We start from the raw sequence: 24,758 nt of genomic DNA on the forward strand, positions 1-24,758 counted from the left end.
TCACACATGTAATAAATGGTTCTATTAGTGGAGTACTTTGTTGAAATTGTTGACTGAGTGATTGCATATGCTCATGTAGTTGCCTTTGCATGTCCTCTTATTGTTGCTTATGAATCGCCTCTTGCATCTGACTAAATTTTTGCTCATAAGTTGCTAAAACTTGAGAGACCTTTAGTTCCACCAACTGGTCCACCGTGCCAGATGTCTGTGAAGATGAGTGTGATCCAAAGTAGGTTCGTAGACTATGACCTCCACCAGCAGCCCGAACCCAACCTGGGTGCTCAGGCTTTCCAATTGCAATTATGAGTGGCGTCCATGGGAAACATAAGATTCCTTTGTGGACTATTGTTCCAATATATCCTACAATACAAGAAACAAAAAACAATTTAATAAACATCTATTGATCCATATGTTAATTAACATCATATGTACAAAACAATTATACTTACTATCTTGTTAGCAATCTCTTTTGTTGCCTCAGTTGTAAACTCGCTTGTTTTTTTATGCGATAAAACTTCCATAATTCATGGTGTGTGGGTGGAGAAGGAGGATCATTAACTGTAGTTTCATCTTGGCTAGCTTGACGCTTCATAGCCTTCTCTTTCATCAACTTTTTCTTAAGCCATGGATAACCCCCACGAGACATCACAACAGTGGTGTCATTGTTTGCCTGAATCTCTTGTGTCTTCTTTCTTTTCTCCTACAAAAGTACCATATAATGAGATTAAAGGTAAAAACATAATATTCTGAACAACACAAATAACAATGCATGTAATCCTAACTTACCAAAAACTCTTTAGTCATTCTAGACTCTACAAATGCGTTCCATGTCTCTTGATCTATAGTGGGGTTTTTATGACCAGGAAATTCACCTTTCTTTTTCCCAAAAATGTAATTGTTCGTGAGGCTGGTCTTATATGCCCTCTACCTCTCAGCCACAATAAAGAGGGTTTTCCTTCTCATGTCCTCTGTCCTAGGAATGTCACAAGTTTCCTACATTTATGATAACAATGAGTTAGTACATGTTATATCCTAATGAAGTTAATAATGAAAAATGTTGAGTATAAATGAAATTTTACCGTAATATCTGCCCAAATATGGTTCTTGACAACCTCCTCTACATGGTACTCATTGAGTCCCCCATAGGTCTCCTAGTTATCTCATCAATATCAACATGCAATCTCTCCTCATGAAGGAATTTGGAAGTGACATTCTTCATTCTAGTGGGACCTCTGACTTTCTTCTTGGCTGTAGTTTGTGTAGAGTCTAAAGGAGAGTCTTGATGTTCATCCATATTTATCTGTTGACACAAAACAAAATAAATTACAAGTTGTTAGTATAAAATTGAATTTATAACAAATAATACTTAAAATAACAACAAAAATAAAAGTATAAATAGAAGTAAATAACAAAAAAACTATAATAACCTATTTCATCATCATAAGGAATTTTCCCTTTCCTTAATGTCTCCACAAAAAATAAAGTTAGCTCTGCTCCACAGGTAACCTTAGATAAAGAGAAAATAATTGTTAAACTTTGTTGTTTGTCAAGTGTACTATATATTTAAATCATGTGTGCGTGTATTATAACCATAAATATATTTTATAAGTAATTTAAATTATATAGAAGTGTTGAAAGGGTTTCAAATCTTCTAGCCATGCTTTACTAAAATTTTTATGCTCACTGAAGCCCCCCAAAAAAATAAAAGGTTGCTAGTAGCACGACAACAATGAACATTCTATTAATTACTCATGCCAGAATAAAGATCATAAAAATGGAAAAAGTATATTTTAAAGACATTGAAATAGAAAATGTATAACCTGCCCGTGAGACAACTGAATGCATGCTCCTGAATGTAGGATATCTAATGCTTTAGAGTATCTCTGAGCAGATACATATTTGCAGTAAAGTGTGTATGCTACATTAATGTCTACATTTCATCTTGAGTATATAATGAAGCTGGACCAAAAAAAAATTTTGTGGCTCATAGAACTTTAACAAGCATAGATCTATTTAAGAATGATAATAGGAAAATACAATTTACAGATAAATTAATTTGAATAGAGAAGCAAAAAAAGAGATGTCCAACTTCAAGAGTAGAGGTAAGATATATCATAAAAGAAACCAAAAAATGCAAAAACTACAATAAAATATTTAACAATGACCTCGCCCTCTCCCTACCCTTAAAATAGCCAATTACCAAAACCTTGTAGAGAATTTATTTAAAGATGGTATAACATGAGTGATAATACTCATAACAATGAACAACGAGAATGGTGAAACGACACGCCACGTGTACACATCCAACCAAACACCCTAACCGATGGAGATGCAACGAAACTCAAAGCAGTAGGTAGGATTCAACGCACAATGTGAGTTAAAAATGAAATTCGTCTCCAGAAAACATGAAATTGAAAGATGAAATAATCGAAGGAAAGAAGAGAAGCTGATTTTGGAGAAAATAATCCCCCTCATACCTCCCATTCACAAGCAACAAAAAATTTATCTTTTTATTACCTGGTGCGACAAAGATGACAAGAACCACTACGACACGAAACTCCTTAACGACGAAGGCGAATGGGTGAAACTCCTTAACGATAGAGACAACAAACAAAGATGGCGAATGTGAGAGAGAAAATGGCAATGGCAGCGTGAAAGAGAAAGGAGAAAAAGGGAACCCTATTCCTTAATTTTGTATAACGTTTTTAAAATCGGTTATTTAATAACCGATTTTATATTAGGTTCACCAAATCGGTTCTGGAAGTAACTGATTTTGTATACTATCTACAAAATCAGTTCTTCAAAACCTGATTTTAAAAGTAGTACCAGAGAGACATTTTAAGATCGGTTAAATTTTAACCGATCTTAAAATACGTTTTAAAATCAGTTAAATTCTAACCAATCTTAAAATTAGTGGAATTATTTACAAAAATGTCACCGCGTCACTTTTAAAATCGTTTCTCTCTTAACCGATTTTAAAACTCTGATTTTGAAAGTGTTTTTTGCACTAGTATGTGAATCAAGATTTTGTGGGCCCTATTACTCCAAGTAGAGGTCTTTGCCGAGGGACCCAATTTCTTCTCCCTTTTAATTTTTGATATGTTTAGAGTGTTTGAGTGGTTGAATGAAATGGTGACATCCATGGTATTACGATTTGTGAGGGAGCTTCAGGTTAGGCTATCAATTTGAACAAATATGACATATTGTTAAGCTTTAATACAGATATATCCAAGTGTCATAATATTTCAGCTATATTGAGAGTGAAAAGGCGATGGGTTTAGGCAAATATCTTGGTATGTCATCCATGATCGTAAGGAGAAAAAAAGATACCTTCATTTTAGGATAGAATTTGGAAGATAAAAAAATAAATTCTATTAATCATAATTTTTTTTTAATGACTAGTTGTGAGATCATGACAAAATTTATCCTACAAGTTATTCTTTCTCATGTAATAGGTGCTTATCTTGTAGAATCCATTTATAATGAAATTAAACGCACGCTCAATTCCTATTGGTGGAATATTAATGGAAAATATGTAAAATGGATTGCTTAGGATGGTTGATAGTTTGTAAATCAGGTGGTGGCATGGGTTTTTGTAATATTCATGGTTTTGACTTAGTCGTGCTTGGCAAACAAGGGTGAAAATTCATTTTCAATCCCAATGCTATGGTGTCTAATCTTTTGAAAGCTAATATTTCCTTGAGGGGAGTTTTTGAATTCCAATATTGGTCGCAATCCAAGTCATATGTGGTGTAGCATTAAGAGTTCTCGAGCATTGCTGAAAAAAGGTCTGAGATGGAACGTTGGTCATGGACCACTCAACAACTAGAAATAATCATGGATTAAAGACTCAAATAACTATTTTCCTAGTCAGTACGTACCATAGTCACATAATTTGTTCCAAACAGCGAAGAACAACAAATTGATTCTTGGGTATCGATATGCAATACTTTTTCAAACTGGTTCTTTGAAATTCGTTGGTGAAAATAATTGGAGAATATGGTTTAGCCTCTCACAACACTAGTAGTAGTTATTAGTAATGGAGAAAAGGCTTTTAAAACCGATTAAAATGTAGGAGGAATTGCATTAGCGTTTCATAGACAAACTAAACTTTCTACACTACTTGTTAGTGTAACTAATGTAGAATCAAAAACTTATACTTTATATATACATATATCACATGCAGCCACTACCTAATTTTGATTTCACATATTATTCTCCATTTTGACTCTAGCTATAAATTTTAGTGACCCAATATTGATATTTGATATTATTAAAATATGTTGAGATTTTACATATCTCAATAATATTATCGCGATTTTTTCTTTACTCATAAAATTGTCTTTTTTAGACAAATTTCAAAACAGTATTTGGACGAATTTTGAATGAATTTCAAGTGAAAAATGAGTTTAGATATAGATCATCCTAATCCAACTTGAATTTATTATGGAATCTCTTGTTGGGATACAAATAAGGTTTCACATCTATTAGTAATTGGGAAGAAAAATATTTCTTTCTATTGATCAACACACTATTTGAAAGGGAACTACAAAATGTATATATACAAGATATTGGAGTTGTTAAAACAAAAATAAAAACGAAACAAACTCTTATTGTAACTAACTAATTTCATATCTAAATAGTTAATCTGAAACTACTCTGTAACTGGCTTAAAGAATCCAGTTATAGGAAAAACAAATAATATAATCATTTTTTTCCTAATACCCCTTCTCAAGGTGGGCAATGAATGTTAATGATGCTCAACTTGAAAATAACATGCTGAAATGGTTTGGGATAAAGTGATTTAGTAAATACATCAGCAAGCTGATTTGTAGAAGAAACATTAATTAAGTGTAGTAATCCTTCTTAAAGCTTGATACGGATGAAATGACAATCGACTTCAATGTGTTTGGTTTGCTCATGAAATGTTGGATTCTTTGCTATTTGGATGGAAAATTTACTATCAGAAAATGTGGTTAAAGGTGTAAGGACTCTCAAATGAAGATCACTACAAAGATACTTTAACCATTGTAATTCACATGTAACAAAAGCTAAGGTGCGATATTTTGCCTCTGAAGATGACCTGGAAACAGTAGGCTACTTCTTCAACATCCAAGACATGAGAGATTTTCCTAAGAAAACACAATAACCAGTTATCAACCTGTGAATGGTAGCACATGTAGTCCAATCTAAGTTAGAAAAGGCTTGAATTCGAAGGGAATTAGAGGCAGGTAGAATAAACCAATGTTTGGTGCAATCTTTAAATATCTAATGGTTCTCATGGAAGCTTGCATATGCGATTCTCTTGGACAAGCAACAAATTGACTTAAATGTTGAACTACAAAACTAATATCTGGACAAGTATTTGTAAGATAAATCAATTTACCAATAAGTCTGCTAAAAGAAGAAGGATCTACTATATAGGTTCTATGATCTGCAAGAAGTTCAGTAACAAGATTTGCTGGATTAAAAGCAGGTTTGCAGCCAAGAAGGCCAACTTCATCAATTAATTCTAAACGATACTTCCTTTGATTAAGAACCAATCCTATTTTAGAACGAGCAACCTCCCAGCCTAAAAAGAATTTCAAAGGTCCAAGATCCTTGATATGAAACTACTTGTGCAGATGCTGCTTAACCTTAGTGATTTCTAAAAAATTGTTTCCACTTAGAACTATATCATCAACATACACTAAAAGAATAGTTATAGAAGATCCTTGAATTTTGATGAATAAGGAATGATCGACAGAACTTTTTTTATAGCTCATGAATATTTTGAAGTTTTTCATTCCAATTTCTACTAGCCTACTTCAATCCATAGAGAGATTTCTACAATTTGCAAACAAGGTTAGGTTGAGGTAAGTGTAAACCTTGAGGAGGTCGCATGTATACTTCTTCCTCCAAATAGCCATGCAAAAACGCATTACCTACATCTAACTAATGCAAAAACTAGTTTTGTGTCAATGTTAAAGCAAGAAGAAGTCTCACTATACTAAACTTGGCTACAAGGGAAAATGCTTCAAATTAATTAACCTTTTCTTGCTATGTAAAGCCCATAGCAACCAAATGAGCCTTCTATCTCTCTATGGAGCCATTTGTCGTATGTTAGATTTTATAAACCCATTTGCATCCAATAGTGTGCTTTCTTGGAGGAAGCTTCATCAAAGTCCAAGTTTGGTTTCTTTTTAAAGCTTGAAGTCTAGTCATCACAACCTGCCTTCAACCGTCATGTTGACAAGCTTGTTTCAAACTAGAAGGCTCAATATGTGCAGAAATAGAATGATAGAAAAAAATGTGGTCAAAAGAACAATTAGCATATGACATATAAATGTAAAGGATAAAATGTGTTGCAAGTAGTGTTAGAAGAATCAAGAGTATAACAATGATATTGATCCAAATACCTAGGTCTTGTTTGTTCTTAAACAAACCCTTTTGCAACAGGATTTTCAGAACCTGCATCTGTTAAAACTGATTGAGGTACCTCGCAAGCAGATTCTGAGACAAATGATTCAATATTAGGGTATAATTCATACAGTGTTAGATTAGTGTCATTAAAATTCATTGTGTCATTTGTAAGATAAATCAATTTACCAATAAGTCTGCTAAAAGAAGAAGGATCTTCTATATAGGTTCTATGATCTGCATGAAGTTCAGTAACAAGATTTGTCGGAGTAAAAGCAGGTTTGCATCCAAGAAGGCCAACTTCGTCAATTAATTCTAAATGATACTTCCTTTGATTAAGAACCAATCCTATTTTAGAACGAGCAACCTCCAAGGCTAAAAAGAATTTCAAAGGTCCAAGATCCTTGATAAGAAACTACTTGTGCAGATGCTGCTTAACCTTAGTGATTTCTAAAAAATTGTTTCCACTTAGAACTATATCATCAACATACACTAAAAGAATAGTTATAGAAGATCCTTGAATTTTGATGAATAAGGAATGATCCACAAAACTTTTTTTATAGCTCATGAATATTTTGAAGTAAGTTTTTCATTCCAATTTCTACTAGCCTACTTCAATCCATAGAGAGATTTCTACAATTTGCAAACAAGATTAGGTTGAGGTAAGTGTAAACCTTGAGGAGGTCGCATGTATACTTCTTCCTCCAAATAGCCATGTAAAAACGCATTACCTACATCTAACTAATGCAAAAACTAGTTTTGTGTCAATGTTAAAGCAAGAAGAAGTCTCACTATACTAAACTTGGCTACAAGGGAAAATGCTTCAAATTAATCAACCTCTTCTTGCTATGTAAAGCCCTTAGCAACCAAATGAGCCTTGTATCTCTCTATGGAGCCATTTGTCGTATGTTAGATCTTATAAACCCATTTGCATCCAATAGTGTGCTTTCTTGGAGGAAGCTTCATCAAAGTCCAAGTTTGGTTTCTTTTTAAAGCCTGAAGTTTAGTCATTGTCGCCACCCGCCGAAACGGACCTTGGCATTCGCGACGATGGTTGGACTCTTTTTAATGTTTTGAACAGTGGTGGATTGATAGAACGACTTATTCTCAAACTAAGACCTTGTCGAGCTACCAATTTTATTAAATGATTCACCAATCCATATTAATCCCAAGCGGGACCTTCTATGGATTAGTGGTTTTCGCAAAAATTAGGGTTCTTGGAGTCGCCACCAATATTTTACTCAAAACATTGGAAAAAGATTTAAGGCAATTGATTTTATAAATCAACTTTGGCCATTACAACCAGAGTTGAGTAAGGGAGTCGGTTACGTGTGGGGAAGGTGTTAGCACCCCCACAGCGCCCCATTAGGGTTCCCTATGACGGATTATTTATTAAATAATAGCGCAAAATTACTAAATTACCCCTATTTATTATAAACGATTGTAAATTAAATATCTACATGATGATAAATTTAAATATGCAACAATCAGAAAGCGGTAAAAGAAGGGATTTTTAGAAAAGAAACCTCTTGAAGCGTGCTTTTTATATATCAATGAAGTCTAGGAGGCTTTTTGGCACTCCCTCCCTCTACAAGCTCGCTCGCTCCTTCCTAAAAAATAATTTTTGACTATGGAAATCCAAAAGATTTCCCTTCGACTAAGTTCGAATCTCCAAGCTAAATGCTCGGAATTCCAGAACTTCGTCGGATCGACTCCCAGAGAGATTTCTAGGGCAGAACACTGCTCAAAAACCCCAGAATACTCAAGGAGGGAGCCAAAACTGTGTGAAAAAGTGTGGAATGACGTCCAAATGACGTCCTATTTATAGGGATGAGGCGCAGTACGGCCCCTGGGTTCAATACGGCCCGTATTGAGTTTTTGTACTTCAATACGGCCGTATTGAATTCAGTACGGCCGTATTGAAATACAGAAACTTCAATACGGCCGTATTGGTTTCAGTACGGCCGTATTGTAGTACAAAATGTGCAGTACGGCCGTACTGAACTCCAAGGAGGCCGTATTGAGCTCCAAACCTCCCATTTCCTTATTTCTAGGTACTCTAAGACCTCTAAACCTACAGATAGTCATCCTATGGTCTTCTGGGAGTCCTTCTGGCTGGCTTTCCTTTGATCTTTGAGAGTCTTCGAGTCTTATTTCCGGCCCGGACAATTTTAGGGGTCTACAGCTGCCCCCCCTTTACTTAGTCAAACGGCCTTTTGGTGTACCGTTTGATAAGTAAAGGAGTTGACCCAATTGTCCGGGGAATAAGCCATCCTTCCGACTTGTAGTGTCTTCAGGTGGGAAAATTGTTGAGTAGCCTCTCCAGGTTGAGTTTGCCCTCTCCAGGGTGAGTATTAGTCGTCGCCTCTCCAGGCTCGTGCATACCTCGGTGCTTCTGATCACTTTGGTAGCGTGAGTCTTGCCCTCTCCAGGGTTGCGTACCTCCGCGCTTCTAGTCACTTTGGTAGCGTGAGTCTTGCCCTCTCCAGGGTTGCATACCTCTGTGCTTCTAGTCACTTTGGTAGCGTGAGTCTTGCCCTCTCCAGGGTTTGCATACCTCGGTGCTTCTGATCACTTTGGTAGCGTGAGTCTTGCCCTCTCCAGGGTGAGTTTGCCCTCTCCAGGGTGAGTATTAGTCGTCGCCTCTCCAGGCTCGTGCATACCTCAGTGCTTCTGATCACTTTGGTAGCGTGAGTCTTGCCCTCTCCAGGGTTGCGTACCTCTGTGCTTCTAGTCACTTTGGCAGCGTGAGTCTTGCCCTCTCCAGGGTTGCGTACCTCTGTGCTTCTAGTCACTTTGGTAGCGTGAGTCTTGCCCTCTCCAGGGTTGCATACCTCTGTGCTTCTAGTCACTTTGGTAGCGTGAGTCTTGCCCTCTCCAGGGTTGCGTACCTCTGTGCTTCTAATCACTTTGGTAGCGTGAGTCTTGCCCTCTCCAGGGTTGTGTACCTCTGTGCTTCTAGTCACTTTGGTAGCGTGAGTCTTGCCCTCTCCAGGGTTGCGTACCTCTGTGCTTCTAGTCACTTTGGTAGCGTGAGTCTTGCCCTCTCCAGGGTTGCGTACCTCTGTGCTTCTAGTCACTTCGGTAGCGTGAGTCTTGCCCTCTCCAGGGTCTGCCTCCGTGTTCTTGACGACGTTGGCAATGTGAGTTTGCCCTCTCCAGGGATCTGTGATGGTTTTGTCTCCACAGTCCACGATGCTGCTTCGACGATTTGTTTTTGATTTTGGTGCCGCTGAGGGCTGGATAACGCAGGGATCCGTCTAGGGGATGTGCAGTTACTCATAGGTTCTTGTGTCCCAATTTTGCATTGCGTAATTGGTGCCCATTGAGGAATTTCTGTTTCCTTGGGGTGTAGACACGAAGATGCTCTTTCTGAGATGAGCGGTGCCTTATGGTTGGCTGACGTCCTTTTGACGGTGGTGAAGTATCCCGGTTATCCTTATTCGGGCGACTCTTTTGATTTTCCGGTTTTGTTGCCTCTGCGTAGGCTGTTATCCACTGGGGGATTTTGTCGTTGATTTTGATTAGCCTCTCCTGTTAGGCGGATCATCTTGACGTTCAATGATTGGCTGAATGCCGAATTCCGCTTGGGGAATGATTATTGATCTTTTTTGGATCTTCTCTTTTTGAAGGAGTGCCTCTGAGTAGGCGAATTATCTTGATGTTTGGTGTTCGGCTGAGTGCTGGATTCCGCTTGGGGAATGGTTATTTGTCTTTTGTGATTTTTCTTGAAGGGGTGCCTCTGAGTAGGCGAGTGGGGATTTAAAGTTTATATATCCCAGAGTATTATTTAGAAAGCCTCTTCAGGCTTAGCTTCACTCATCGCTTGAGTTGGAAAGCTATCCTCCACTGAGGAGGTCATAGTCCTTTCGACTCAGATATTCTGTTTAGACGATCAAACCCTCCTTGGGGAATCTTGCTGATCTTGGTTTGATAGCTTTCACTGGGGAATTTGGCCCGTGAGTGAAAGCTGAGATATCTTTGGGGAGTATTATTTCGGCGAGCCTCTCCAGGCTCAATTATTCTGAGAGGGAGTATTGTTTCGGCAAGCCTCTCCAGGCTCAATTATTCTGAGAGAGTATTATTTCGGCAAGCCTCTCCAGGCTCAGTTATTCTGTACGAGTTGTTGGGTTTTCTGTATTTTGCGTTTTTTGTTGATTTTTGGCTTTTTCTGTTGGAGGGATCTCAAACACACTCACAGATGAAGTATGCAGAGGAATGAAGATGTTGTGATGAATGAGAATGGACCAATACGGGCCGTATTGAATTCAATACGCCCGTATTGGTGTGGACGTTATGGCCAATGCTGCCGTATTCATTTCGGTACGCCCGTATTGAGTTGAAAATTTGTTCATAACCCTGATTTTAGTACGGGTGTACTGAACATGATACGGGCGCATTGTTTTTTCTGAAGTTTATATTTTTTTGTTTTTTTTGTTTGTTTGTTTTGTTTTTTCAATAAACAGAGAATAAGTGATCTTCCAGTACACCTATCATCTGTATGCATGTATGCGGTATGATGCACCTAATTCTATTTGATTCATTTTTCAAAAGAATTAACCGATGCGTTTCTCTGTTTGAGTTTTGCCATTCCTCCAGACGGGCTGTGCGCTGCCGATTTACATAACCGAGGAATGATGCGTGTTATATCAAGATGGGCGTCATCAACCCAGTGATTCTTCCCTTCCTTTAGAAGACATGTCAACCCTCCTATTGACCACTATATCTCCATGTTTCCACTAGATTATCCTAAAATCGTTTGGGACAAGAGAGAAAAGAAGGGAAGGATATTTTTCGAAAGTTTGTGTTTTAGAGGGGTTTTATTTTTATTTTGAAAAATGGTTTTTGTAAGAATGGCTGGCCAAGGTAGGCTTATGTGTTTAGGCTTGTTTGATTAAACACTTATGAAGTTAATAAAATCTTGTTTATTGACGTTGTGATTTTGACAACTTAGATAGCTCCCCTTGAACCTTTCTTTTTTGAATTCGGCTCATGGTACCATCATGGATTTCTTTTGTTTTTTGATTGTCCTTATTTTTGCCTAAAACACCCTTTTGTGGCGTTTTAGCGGACTTTTGTTTTTGTTCATTTTTGCAACCCTAACTTTTGCCTAGGTCACCCTTTCGTGGGATTCCTAGCGGGTCTTTTGCTCTTATTTTTGCGCAGCCCCCTTTTTGGGTTTCCTGCCGAGCTTCTTTTATTTTAAAGGATTTCTTTTTATCCATGATGGCACTTGTCGAGGCCAAGGGAAGGTGCTCCAAGTTGTCACACACACTTCCACATAAAAATGATGCGGGATTATTATTAAGACAATTTTAACCTCATTCATGTTTATTCAAACAGGGTTAAAAATAATGCGGTTTAGAAATTTATTGTAAGCAAGAAGAGAAGCAGTAAGAAATAATAAAGAATGATTTTATTATAATCATAATGGAAACATGTGCCCTATCGAGGCTCGGGGGTCGGGCTGTCCCCGAGAAGTAATCTCTAATAGTCATCAGGTCTATACATCCCTATCAGAAGGAGAAAAGCACTTGATGACAACGACCGGCCTTGACGTTTGTGAACCGGCCTTCCTAAAGATCTGGCTTAAAGAACGTCGAGAAGGATCTTGGTTCCTCTTCGTCCTTTGATCTTTATTAGGGTTGTATCCTAACCCTTGTTTCCCCGGATTGTCCTTGATAATAGGTAGCTCGGGAATTCCTTGGGAATCCTTGCCAAGTCTTTGTCTTGGCAAGTATCCGTTCTTGGTGAGCATGGAGGCTACCTTCTTCATTTCTCGGGGAAACGTTTCAACATTGGCGATTTCCAATGCTTGGAAGGCGGTTTCTAAAGCTTCCTCCGCTGTATCCATATAAGGTATGGCAGATGGCTTGCTGATGAGTATGTCATCTTCAGCTTGTACAGTCACCAGCTTGTCATCTACTATGAACTTGACTTTCTGGTGGAGCGTAGAAGGAACAGCTTTCGCATCATGAATCCAAGGTCGGCCGAGGAGACAGCTGTATGCAGGAGTAATGTCCATCACTTGGAATTCGACATTAAAGATAGTGGGTCCAATTTGGATTGGAAGATTGATTTCTCCCACCACTTCTCTTTTAGAACTGTCGAAGGCTCGAACGATCATGTTGCTCGGGCGCATTTGGACTCCCTTGATTGCCACTTGATCAAGCGTTCTTTTGAGCATCACATTCAAGGAAGATCCGTTGTCTACCAAGACTTTTGCGATGTGATACTCCTTGCACTTTACAGAGATGTGCAAGGGCTTGTTGTGATTTGGTCCCTCGGCGGGGATCTCTTCATCGGTGAAAGTGAGGTGATCATTAGCCGTGATGTGACTAACAATCCCCTCAAACTTGTCTTGGGAGATGGTATGCGACACATATGCCTCGTTCAAGACTTTCAACAGAGCTTGTCGATGCGGTTCGGAGCTTAGGATCAACGACAATAGGGTAATCTTTGCGGGCGTCCTATGAAGTTGATCCACGATGGAGTACTCGCTCTGTCAAATATACTTTAATAGCTCGTCAGTCTCCTCCTCGGATTCTTTATTTTCCTCGGTTTTCTCTTCTTTTTTCTTTCCCTTTATTCTTGGGAGCTTTGTCATGAAGATCTTCGGGAGTGTAGATCCTGTCACTCCTAGTCATGCCCCCAAGTCCAGCGATGTTAGAGATATCGCTGTCGGCAGAAGAATGGATGTCGTATATCCATGGCACAGCCTTATTTGATTTGTAGGGAAAAGGTCTTGGAGCAGTGATCCTTAACGGTGTCGGACCTTCCCCTTTATTCGTCTTGATTACCAACAACGGAGTTGATGTGCGTTCACTTGGCGCGGTTGTTGGCTTACACTTAATAACAAATGGCGTGCGATCCATTCTGAACATACGCATCGATTGATCCTTTCTTTTTATTAATTTTTTTTTAATGAATTACTAGGAGGGATGTATGAAATGCAAAACTAGATCCCTCCATGATCTTTGATAAGAATGCATGATATGAGATGATGACGATGAATATGCATGCATTGTGTTTATTCAACTAAGCATTATCATGTTTTTAGGATGTCCCTAAGATGATGCATGATATTGCTTGGTTTGGATAAATAACCCTTTTTTTTTTTTTTGGGTATTTTTTATTTATTATTTTTTTGTATTTTTGGGTGAAAAGGGAAACTACCTACATGAATGTGATGATGGTAGATGTTAACACCATGTAATGGAAGATTCTTATTCCTATTTATTTTTTTTTTTAAAAGGAAATGTTGTATGTTTAAAGAATGCAATGTATGCTCAAACAATGTCACATAAACAATGCACAAACAATTCACTCATCCACGAACAGTCACGAGCGAATCACGAGGTAGGGGTATCCTGCAGAAAAGTGCATATTCAAGGTGGTTCTAACTGTTCTCACCGGTCTGAGGCCCCCAAGGTGCCCCCATTATAGGGACCCAATTCCTCTTGTCGTAAGTCGATGGAAAGCTCCAACGAACTGTCGGACTCAAGTTCATGGTTATCACCTTGAGTGATGCTTTCCGACAACGGTCTACGGGCACCTATAGACCCATTCGACAACCGGCCGTACTAACATCCACTCCCTATGGCTTTCCACTCATGCCCCCGGGTATAGAGGGAACTGTTGTGTGCAAAGGTTTGTGTGCAGTTTTTATTTCAAACAATTGCGAGAATTTAAACATACAACAATTATTAAAGCCAAATAGATAAACATGTTATCATACAAGTGAGGGGTAATGAAGTAATTTTAAACTATTATTTTGAAAAGAATCCATCACTAAATGGGACTGACTCTCGAGGCTTCCCCAGCAGAGTCGCCATCTGTCGCCACCCGCCGAAACGGACCTTGGCATTCGCGACGATGGTTGGACTCTTTTTAATGTTTTGAAAAGTGGTGGATTGATAGAACGACTTATTCTCAAACTAAGACCTTGTCGAGCTACCAATTTTATTAAATGATTCACCAATCCATATTAATCCCAAGCGGGACCTTCTATGGATTAGTGGTTTTCGCAAAAATTAGGGTTCTTGGAGTCGCCACCAATATTTTACTCAAAACATTGGAAAAAGATTTAAGGCAATTGATTTTATAAATCAACTTTGGCCATTACAACCAGAGTTGGGTAAGGGAGTCGGTTACGTGTGGGGAAGGTGTTAGCACCCCCACAGCGCCCCATTAGGGTTCCCTATGACGGATTATTTATTAAATAATAGCGCAAAATTACTAAATTACCCCTATTTATTATAAACGATTGTAAATTAAATATCTACATGATGATAAATTTAAATATGCAACAATCAGAAAGTGGTAAAAGAAGGGATTTTTAGAAAAGAAACCTCTTGAAGCGTGCTTTTTATATATCAATGAAGTCTATGAGGCTTTTTGGCACTCCCTCCCTCTACAAGCTCGCTCGCTCCTTCCTAAAAAATAATTTTTGACTATGGAAATCCAAAAGATTTCCCTTCGACTAAGTTCGAATCTCCAAGCTAAATGCTCGGAATTCCAGAACTTCGTCGGATCGACTCCCAGAGAGATTTCTAGGGCAGAACACTGCTCAAAAACCCCAGAATACTCAAGGAGGGAGCCAAAACTGTGTGAAAAAGTGTGGAATGACGTCCAAATGACGTCCTATTTATAGGGATGAGGCGCAGTACGGCCCCTGGGTTCAATACGGCCCGTATTGAGTTTTTGTACTTCAATACGGCCGTATTGAATTCAGTACGGCCGTATTGAAATACAGAAACTTCAATACGGCCGTATTGGTTTCAGTACGGCCGTATTGTAGTACAAAATGTGCAGTACGGCCGTACTGAACTCCAAGGAGGCCGTATTGAGCTCCAAACCTCCCATTTCCTTATTTTTAGGTACTCTAAGACCTCTAAACCTACAGATAGTCATCCTATGGTCTTCTGGGAGTCCTTCTGGCTGGCTTTCCTTTGATCTTTGAGAGTCTTCGAGTCTTATTTCCGGCCCGGACAATTTTAGGGGTCTACAGTCATCATAACCAGCCTTCAACAGTCATGTTGACTAGCTTGTTTCAAACTATAGGGCTCAATATGTGCAGAAATAGAATGATGGAAAGAAATTTGGTCAAAAGAACAATTAGCATATGACATATAAATGTAAAGGATAAAAGGTGTTGCAAGTAGTGTTAGAAGAATCATGAGTATAACAATGATATTGATCCAAATACCTAGGTCTAGTTTGTCCTTAAAGAAACCCTTGTTGCAACAGGATTTTCAGAACCTGCATCTGTTAAAACTGATTGAGGTACCTCAAATGCAAATTCTAAGACAAATCATTCAATATTAGCGTACAATTCAAATGGTGTTAGATTAGTGTCATCAAAATTCATTGTGTCATTTGTAAGATAAATCAATTTACCAATAAGTCTGCTAAAAGAAGAAGGATCTTCTATATAGGTTCTATGATCTTCATGAAGTTCAGTAACAAGATTTGCTGGAGTAAAAGCAGGTTTGCAGCCAAGAAGGCCAACTTCATCAATTAATTCTAAACGACACTTCCTTTGATTAAGAACCAATCCTATTTTAGAACGAGCAACCTCCATGCCTAAAAAGAATTGCAAAGGTCCAAGATCCTTGATATGAAACTACTTGTGCAGATGCTGCTTAACCTTAGTGATTTCTAAAAAATTGTTTGCACTTAGAACTATATCATCAACATACACTAAAAGAATAGTTATAGAAGATCCTTGAATTTTGATGAATAAGGAATGATCGACAGAACTTTTTTTATAACTCATGAGTATTTTGAAGTAAGTTTTTCATTCCAATTTCTACTAGCCTACTTCAATCCATAGAGAGATTTCTGCAATTTGCAAACAAGATTAGGTTGTGGTAAGTGTAAACCTTGAGGAGGTCACATGTATACTTTTTCCTCCAAATCGCCATGTAAAAAGGCATTTCCTACATCTAAGTAATGCAAAAACTAGTTTTGTGTCAATGTTAAAGCAAGAAAAAGTCTCACTATACTAAACTTGGCTACAAGGGAAAATTTTTCAAAATAATCAATCTCTTCTTGCTATGTGAAGCCCTTAGCAACCAAATGCGCCTTGTATCTCTCTATGGAGCCATTTTTCGTATGTTTGATCTTATAAACCCATTTGCATCCAATAGTGTGCTTTCTTGGAGGAAGCTTCATCAAAGTCCAAGTTTGGTTTCTTTTTAAAGCCTGAAGTTTAGTCATCACAACTTGCCTTCAACAGTCATGTTGACTAGCTAGTTTCAAACTAGAAGGCTCAATATGTGCAGAAATAGAATGATAGAAAGAAATGTGGTCAGAAGAACAATTAGCATATGACATATAAATGTAAAGGATAAAAGGTGTTGCAAGTATTCTTAGAAGAATCATGAGTATAACAATGACATTGATCCAAATACCTAGGTCTTGTTTGTCCTTAAAGAAACCCTTGTTGCAACAGGATTTTCAGAAACTGCATCTGTTAAAACTGATTGAGGTATCTCAAAAGCTAATTCTGAGACAAATGATTCAATACTAGGGTATAATTCATATAGTGTTATATTAGAGTCATTAAAATTCATTGTGTCATTTGTAAGATAAATCAATTAACCAATAAGTCTTCTAAAAGAAGAAGGATCTTCTATATAGGTTCTATGATCTGCATGAAGTTCAGTAACAAGATTTGCCGGAGTAAAAGCAGGTTTGCAGCTAAGAAGGCCAACTTCATCAATTAATTCTAAACGATACTTCCTTTGTTTAAGAACCAATCGTAGTTTAGAACGAGCAACCTCAAAGCCTAAAAAGAATTTCAAAGGTCCAAGATCCTTGATATGAAATTACTTGTGCTGATGCTGCTTAACCTTAGTGATTTCTAAAAAATTGTTTCCACTTAGAACTATATCATCAACATACACTAAAAGAATAGTTATAGAAGATCTTTGAATTTTGATGAATAAGGAATGATCGACAGAACTTTTTTTATAGCTCATGAATATTTTGAAGTTTTTCATTCCAATTTCTACTAGCCTACTTCAATCCATAGAGAGATTTCTACAATTTGCAAACAAGGTTAGGTTGAGGTAAGTGTAAACCTTGAGGAGGTCGCATGTATACTTCTTCCTCCAAATCGCCATGTAAAAAGGCATTACCTACAGCTAACTAATGCAAAAACTAGTTTTGTGTCAAAGTTAAAGCAAGAAGAAGTCTCACTATACTAAACTTGGCTACAAGGGAAATGTTTCAAAATAATCAACCTCTTCTTGCTATGTAAAGCCCTTAGCAACCAAATGAGCCTTGTATCTCTCTATGGAGCCACTTGTCGTATGTTTGATCTTATAAACCCATTTGCATCCAATAGTGTGCTTTCTCGGAGGAAGCTTCATCAAAGTCCAAGTTTGATTTCTTTTTAAAGTCTGAAGTTTAGTCATCATAACCTGCCTTCAACAGTCATGTTGACTAGCTTGATTCAAACTAGAAGGCTCAATATGTGCTGAAATTGATTGATAGAAAGAAATATGGTCAGAAGAACAATTAGCATATGACATATAAATGTAAAGGATCAAAGGTGTTGCAAGTAGTGTTAGAAGAATCAAGAGTATAACAATGATATTGATCCAAATACCTAGGTCTTGTTTGTTCTTAAAGAAACCCTTGTTGCAACAGGATTTTTTGAACTTGCATCTGTTAAAACTGATTGAGGTACCTCGAAAGCAGATTCTGAGACAAATGATTCAATATTAGGGTATAATTCATATAGGGTTAGATTGGTGTCATTAAAATTCATTGTGTTATTCGTAAGATAAATCAATTTACCAATAAGTCTTCTAAAAGAAGAATGATCTTCTATTTAGGTTCCATGATCTGCATGAAGTTCAGTAACAAGATATACTGGAGTAAAAGCAGGTTTGCAGCCAAGAAGGCCAACTTCATCAATTAATTCTAAACGATACTTCCTTTGATTAAGAACCAATCCTATTTTTGAACGAGCAACCTCCAAGCCTAAAAAGAATTTCAAAGGTCCAAGATCCTTGATATGAAATTACCTGTGTAGATGCTGCTTAACCTTAGTGATTTCTAAAAAATTGTTTCCACTAAGAACTATATCATCAACATACACTAAAAGAATAGTTATAGAAGATCCTTGAATTTTGATGAATAAGGAATGATCGACAGAAATTTTTTTATAGCTCATGAATAAGTTGAAGTAAGTTTTTCATTCCAATTTCTACTAGCCTACTTCAATCCATAGAGAGATTTCTGCAATTTGCAAACAATATTAGGTTGTGGTAAGTGTAAACCTTAAGGAGGTCGCATGTATACTTCTTCCTCCAAATCGTCATATAAAAGGCATTACCTACATCTAACTAATGCAAAAACTAGTTTTGTGTCAATGTTAAAGCAAGAAGAAGTCTCACTATACTAAACTTGACTACAAGGGATAATGTTTCAAAATAATCAACCTCTTCTTGCTATGTAAATCCCTTAGCAACCAAATGAGCCTTGTATCTCTCTATGGAGCCATTTGTCGTATGTTTGATCTTATAAACCCATTTGCATCCAATAGTGTGCTTTCTTGGAGGAAGCTTCATCAAAGTCCAAGTTTGGTTTCTTTTTAAAGCCTGAAGTTTAGTCATCACAACCTGTATTAGGGTATAATACCTAGGTCTTGTTTGTTCTTAAAGAAACCCTTGTTGCAACAGGATTTTTAGAACCTGTATCTATTAAAACTGATTGAGGTACCTCGAAAGCAAATTCTGAGACAAATGATTCAATATTAGGGTATAATTCATTTAGTGTTAGATTAGTGTCATTAAATTTCAGTGTGTCATTTGTAAGATAAATCAATTTACCAATAAGTCTTCTAAAAGAATAAGGATCTTCTATATAGGTTCTATGATCTGCATGAAGTTCAGTAACAAGATTTGCTGGAGTAAAAGCAGGTTTGCAGCCAAGAAGGCCAACTTCATCAATTAATTCTAAACGATACTTCCTTTGATTAAGAACCAATCCTATTTTAGAACGAGCAACCTCCAAGCCTAAAAAGAATTTCAAAGTGTTGAGATTGGGGGAGCCTCAGATTGGTGAGATCACCTCTTAAGATTAAAAGTTTTGATGATAAAAAATGTGTGGAACATGCTGACCAAGGACATCAACAACTTATAAGTCAAAAACAAAGTCAAAGGAAAATGTTATGTAATAGGGATAGCTTTTAGATTACTTTGATTGAGTTTATCTTTTGTGTGTGCTTTGTGCATAAGCTAATCTGTGTCTAATCTGATTAGGAGTGTATGATGATGAGTTTAAAGGGTTAAGAAGTTATTTTGAGACTTAAAATAATAGTTTTGAAAACTAACTCAAAATAATCGATTATCATTAAATATAATCGATTATTCCAGCAACAGGCAAAAAAGGATGCCCTTCTGCAATAATCGATTATTTGTGAAATAATCGATTATCCCATAAATGACTCTCTGGAATAATCGATTATCCAGCAAAATAATCGATTAAATTGTTCTTGGTTGATTTCCATAAATCATGAAGTACAAAATAATCGATTATTCTTTAAAATAATCGATTATCTGGTTCTGAAAATCTTATAAATAGTTTGACCATTTTGAAACTTCAGAACAGAGTTAGAATTGAGAATCAAAATTAGAAAAACGTGTTTGTCAAGTCTTTGTGACATTCTTAGGAGTTTTCTTTGTGAAACCAAGAAGGAAAAACGTTTTTGAAAAACTTTGAGAAAAGATCATCATCATCACATTCTTGAAAGGGAAGAGATTAAGATTTGCTTCTGAATTCCAGGTGGATTCGTTCCTTAATTCTTTGTGAATACTTGTAAATCTTGAGTAGGTTTCTCAAGTGGTAAGGAATTCTTGTAGTGGGTTTCTACAAGGGGTGCTTTCTTGAGGTCAAGAAAGTGGTTATCTTGAATGTAGGAGTATATGCTTGTGTGGTATGCTTGTAAACCTTCTTCATTAAGATAGTGGAACAAATCTTGATCAGGTTATGATTGAGGACTGGATGTAGGTCACATGTGGAGTGGTTGAACCAGGATAAAAGACTTGTGCAATCTTCTCTTACTCTTATCTTTTACTTTGTGTAACATCTTGATTGTATATTGAAAAGATTCTTCTTGATTAACATGTTTGCATGAGTAACATTGGTTTGAACTGAGTATTACATATTGTTCTATTGGTTAATCAAGAAAGCATATAGGATTCATTCTTCAATAACAAGTCTTTAAGAAACTTCATTGAAAATTCATTTTTAGAAAAGTTTAATTGAAATAAAGATCCTAAATACTCTAAAAAAATTTAAAGTGTCATAGAATCCAATTCACCCCCCTTTTGGATTGAGCCATTCTTTTCTAACAATTGGTATCTAGAGCAAGGTTCTTGAGAGTTATTCAAGATTTCAAAAATGGCCCATAGCAACCTACCCTATGGTGAGGGTGTGTCTATTCATAGACCTCCTGTTTTCAATGGTGAAAACTATGTCTACTGGAAAATTAGGATGAGAATTTTCATTGAAGCAATTGATATTGCTGTATGGGATGCAATTGAAAATGGACCCTATATCCCAATGACAAAAGATGATGATGAGAAGAGAGAAAAACATTGGAGTGAGTGGAGTGATGATGAAAGAAAAAGAGCCCAATATGACTATAGAGCCAAAAACATTATTACTTTTGCATTGTCTATTGATGAATTCTTTAGAATATCACAATACAAATCTGCTAAAGAAATGTGGGATACTTTGCAAGTCACTCATGAAGGAACAAGTGATGTAAAGAGATCCAGAAAGCATACTCTCATAAGAGAATATGAATTGTTTAGAATGAACAATGGTGAATCTATTTCTGAATTTCAAAAGAGATTTACACACTTGATAAATCACCTTGTTGACCTTGGCAGGAAGTTTGAAAAAGAAGAGTTGACTTTAAAAGTGCTGCAATGCTTGGATAGATCATGGCAAGAAAAGGTGACAGCCATAGAAGAATCAAAGGACTTGACCTCTTTGACCCTTGCTACTCTCTTTGGGAAGTTAAGAGAGCATGAGCAAAAGCTGCACATATTTGAGGAAAATGAACAGCAAGACAAGAAGGGCAAAGGAGTGTCACTAAAGGCCTTGAAATCTGCCAAAGGCAAAGAGGTGTGTGAAGAATCAAGCTCCGATGATTCCGAAACTGAGAACTTCAACTTGCTGGTGAAGAAGTTCAGAAAATTCTTGAGGAAAAAAAGGAATTCCCCTTACAAGTTCAATAAAAAGACCAACAAGAAAGAGGAAGCAAGTACATCCTCCTATAATTGCTTTGAGTGTGGAAAACTGGGACATATAAAAGTTGAGTGTCCAAACCTCTTGAAGAAGCAACAAGAGGAGAAGAAAATGAAGAAAAATGGCAAAGGGAAGAGAGCTTATATTGCTTGGGAAGATAATGACTCAAGCACAACAAGTGATGAATCTGAATTTGAAGAAAACAACTTGTGTTTGATGGCTGGAGCTGACCAAGACACAACTGTAAGTGACTCTGACCTTGAATCTAATCCGGACTATGATCAACTCCAAGAAGCTTTTATACAAATTCATAAAGAGGCTGTGAAATTAGATGCCTTAAATTCAAAGCTTAAAAACAAGTTAAAATGGTATGAAAATGCTTTAATTAAAGTTGAACAAGAGCTTGAGGATTTGAAACATGAGCATGAAAATCTTCAAACTATTTTCAACTTTAGTGAAGCTCATTGTGAAACCTCCTCCTCAAAAGATGTTTGTGAAAATTGCAAGACTTTTGAAAAAGAAAATGCTGATTTAAAAACTACTCTTGTAAAGTTCACAAATGCAAAATGCAAATTTGAATATTCTTTTGGGAAAACAAAGAAACATTTTTGATAGGAGTGGACTTGGTTTTAATCAAAGCATGAACATGCCATTCAAGTCAAAGAAAGGAGCTTTTAAGAAAAACCAAGATTTCAGAAAATTTAAAAGCAATTTCTCTAGACAAACAACTTGCTATTATTGTTGTAAAAGAGGTCACACAATAAGAAATTGCTACTCTAGGAAATATGGAGTTCCAAATGGAGAAATGGTTTGGATTGAAAAGAGCCAAAGGCTGAGAACTAACCTACAAGGACCCTTCACATGGGTACCTAAATTTTTTCTCTGAATCTTTGTTGTAGGAATGCTTGAGGGCCAAGAACTTACTATAGTATCTTGATAGTGGCTGCTCAAGGCACATGACTGGAGACCCTTCAAAATTCTCAAGTCTGAAATTGAAGAATGAAGGGTATGTTACCTATGGTGACAACAACAAAGGGAGAATCCTTGGTCATGGTAATATTGGTAACTCCTCCTCTCAAACATTGATTGAGAATGTATTGCTTGTTGATGGGCTGAAACATAATTTGCCGAGTATAAGTCAAATAAGTGACAAAGGTTTTAAAATTGAATTTGATAATACATGTTGCTTGATATGTGATAAAAAAGACAAAGGAAATCAAATTCATTGGAAAGAGAATTGACAACATATACATGCTTGACTTAGAACACTCAATAGCAATTTCTAATACTAAGTGCTTAATAACCAAAGAAGACAATATTTGGCTTTGGCATAGGAGAGCTGCACGTATTCACATGGATCATTTAAATAAATTGAGTAGGAAGGAATTAGTGATAGGATTACCTAAACTCAAGTTTAGTAAGGACAAACTATGTGATGCTTGTCAAAAGGGCAAGCAAGTGAAGGCTAGCTTTAAAAGTAAAAATTAGATTTCCACAACTAGACCTTTGCAATTGATTCACATTGATTTGTTTGGTCCTTCAAGAACCATGAGTTTAGGTGGGAACTACTATGGGTTAGTTATTGTAGATGACTACTCAAGATTCACATGGGTTATGTTTCTTGCAAATAAAAATGATGTTTTTAATGCCTTTAGAAAATTTGCCAAGCTTGTTCAAAATGAAAAGAATTCAAACATTATCTCTATAAGAAGTGACCATGGAGGTGAATTCCAAAACATTTTGTTCCAAAAATTCTGTGAGGAGTTTGGTAAAAACCATAATTTCTTAGCACCTAGGACACCTCAACAAAATGGAGTTGTTGAGAGGAAAAATAGGTCTCTTGAAGAACTAGCTAGGACTATGTTGATTGAGACAAAATTGCCAAAATATTTTTGGGCTGATGCTATTAACACAGCTTGTCATGTGTTAAACAAAGTTCTGATCCGGCCCATATTAAAGAAAACACCCTATGAAATTTACAATGAAAGGAAGCCCAATATTTCATACTTTAGAGTGTTTGGGTGTAAGTGCTTTGTGCTGAACAATGGAAAGAGCAACTTGGAAAATTTGATGCAAAGGCTGATGAGGCAATCTTTTTAGGATATTCTACAAATAGCAAAGCCTATAGAATCTATAACAAGAGAGCTCTAGTTGTTAAAGAATCAGACCATGTTGTATTTGATGAGACAAACAAACAAGAGACAAAGCAAACTGAAATAGAGGACTTGACTGATTTGCTTGATCAACCTCTATTGGAGAGTGAACCTAATGAAAAGCCTAAAGAGAGTGAATCACATGAAACCACTAAGGATACAAGTGAACAATTTCCTAAGGAATGGAAAACTTTTAGGGACTTATCAATGGATAATATAATTGGAAATATTGGTAAGGGAGTTTCAATTAGAAGTGCCATCAAGAATATTTGTAATACTATGGCTTTTGTGTCACAAGTTGAACCTAAGAGTATTGATGAAGCACTAAAAGATGAACATTGGTTAATGGCCATGCAAGAGGAACTAAATCAGTTTGAAAGAAATGAAGTATGGGATTTAGTGCCATTACCAACTGATTATCCAATTATAGGAACCAAGTGGGTTTTTAGAAATAAGCTTGATGAATCAGAAATTATTATAAGAAATAAGGCAAGACTAGTGGCTAAGGGGTATAATCAAGAAGAGGGAATTGACTATGATGAAACCTTTGCCCCTGTAGCAAGGATAGAAGCCATTAGATTACTTCTTGCTTATTCCTCTATAATGAATTTCAAGCTTTATCAAATGGATGTGAAAAGTGCTTTTCTCAATGGGTTGATACAAGAGGAAGTGTATGTGGAGCAACCACCAGGTTTTGTGAATTTTAAAAATCCTAATCATGTGTACAAACTTAAAAAGGCACTCTATGGCTTGAAGCAAGCTCCAAGATCATGGTATGACAGGTTGAGCAAATTTTTGATTGAGAATGACTATGTAAGAGGGAAAGTAGATAATACATTGTTTGCGAAAAAGTTTAAAAATGATACAATGTATGTTCAAATCTATGTGATGATATTGTATTTGGATCTACCAATGTCTCTCTATGCAAAGAAT

The sequence above is a fragment of the Cajanus cajan genome, chromosome 11 (genome assembly GCF_000230855.2).
Source record: "Cajanus cajan strain Asha chromosome 11, NIPB_CcT2T_4, whole genome shotgun sequence".
In the NCBI taxonomy this organism is placed as follows: Eukaryota; Viridiplantae; Streptophyta; class Magnoliopsida; order Fabales; family Fabaceae; genus Cajanus; species Cajanus cajan.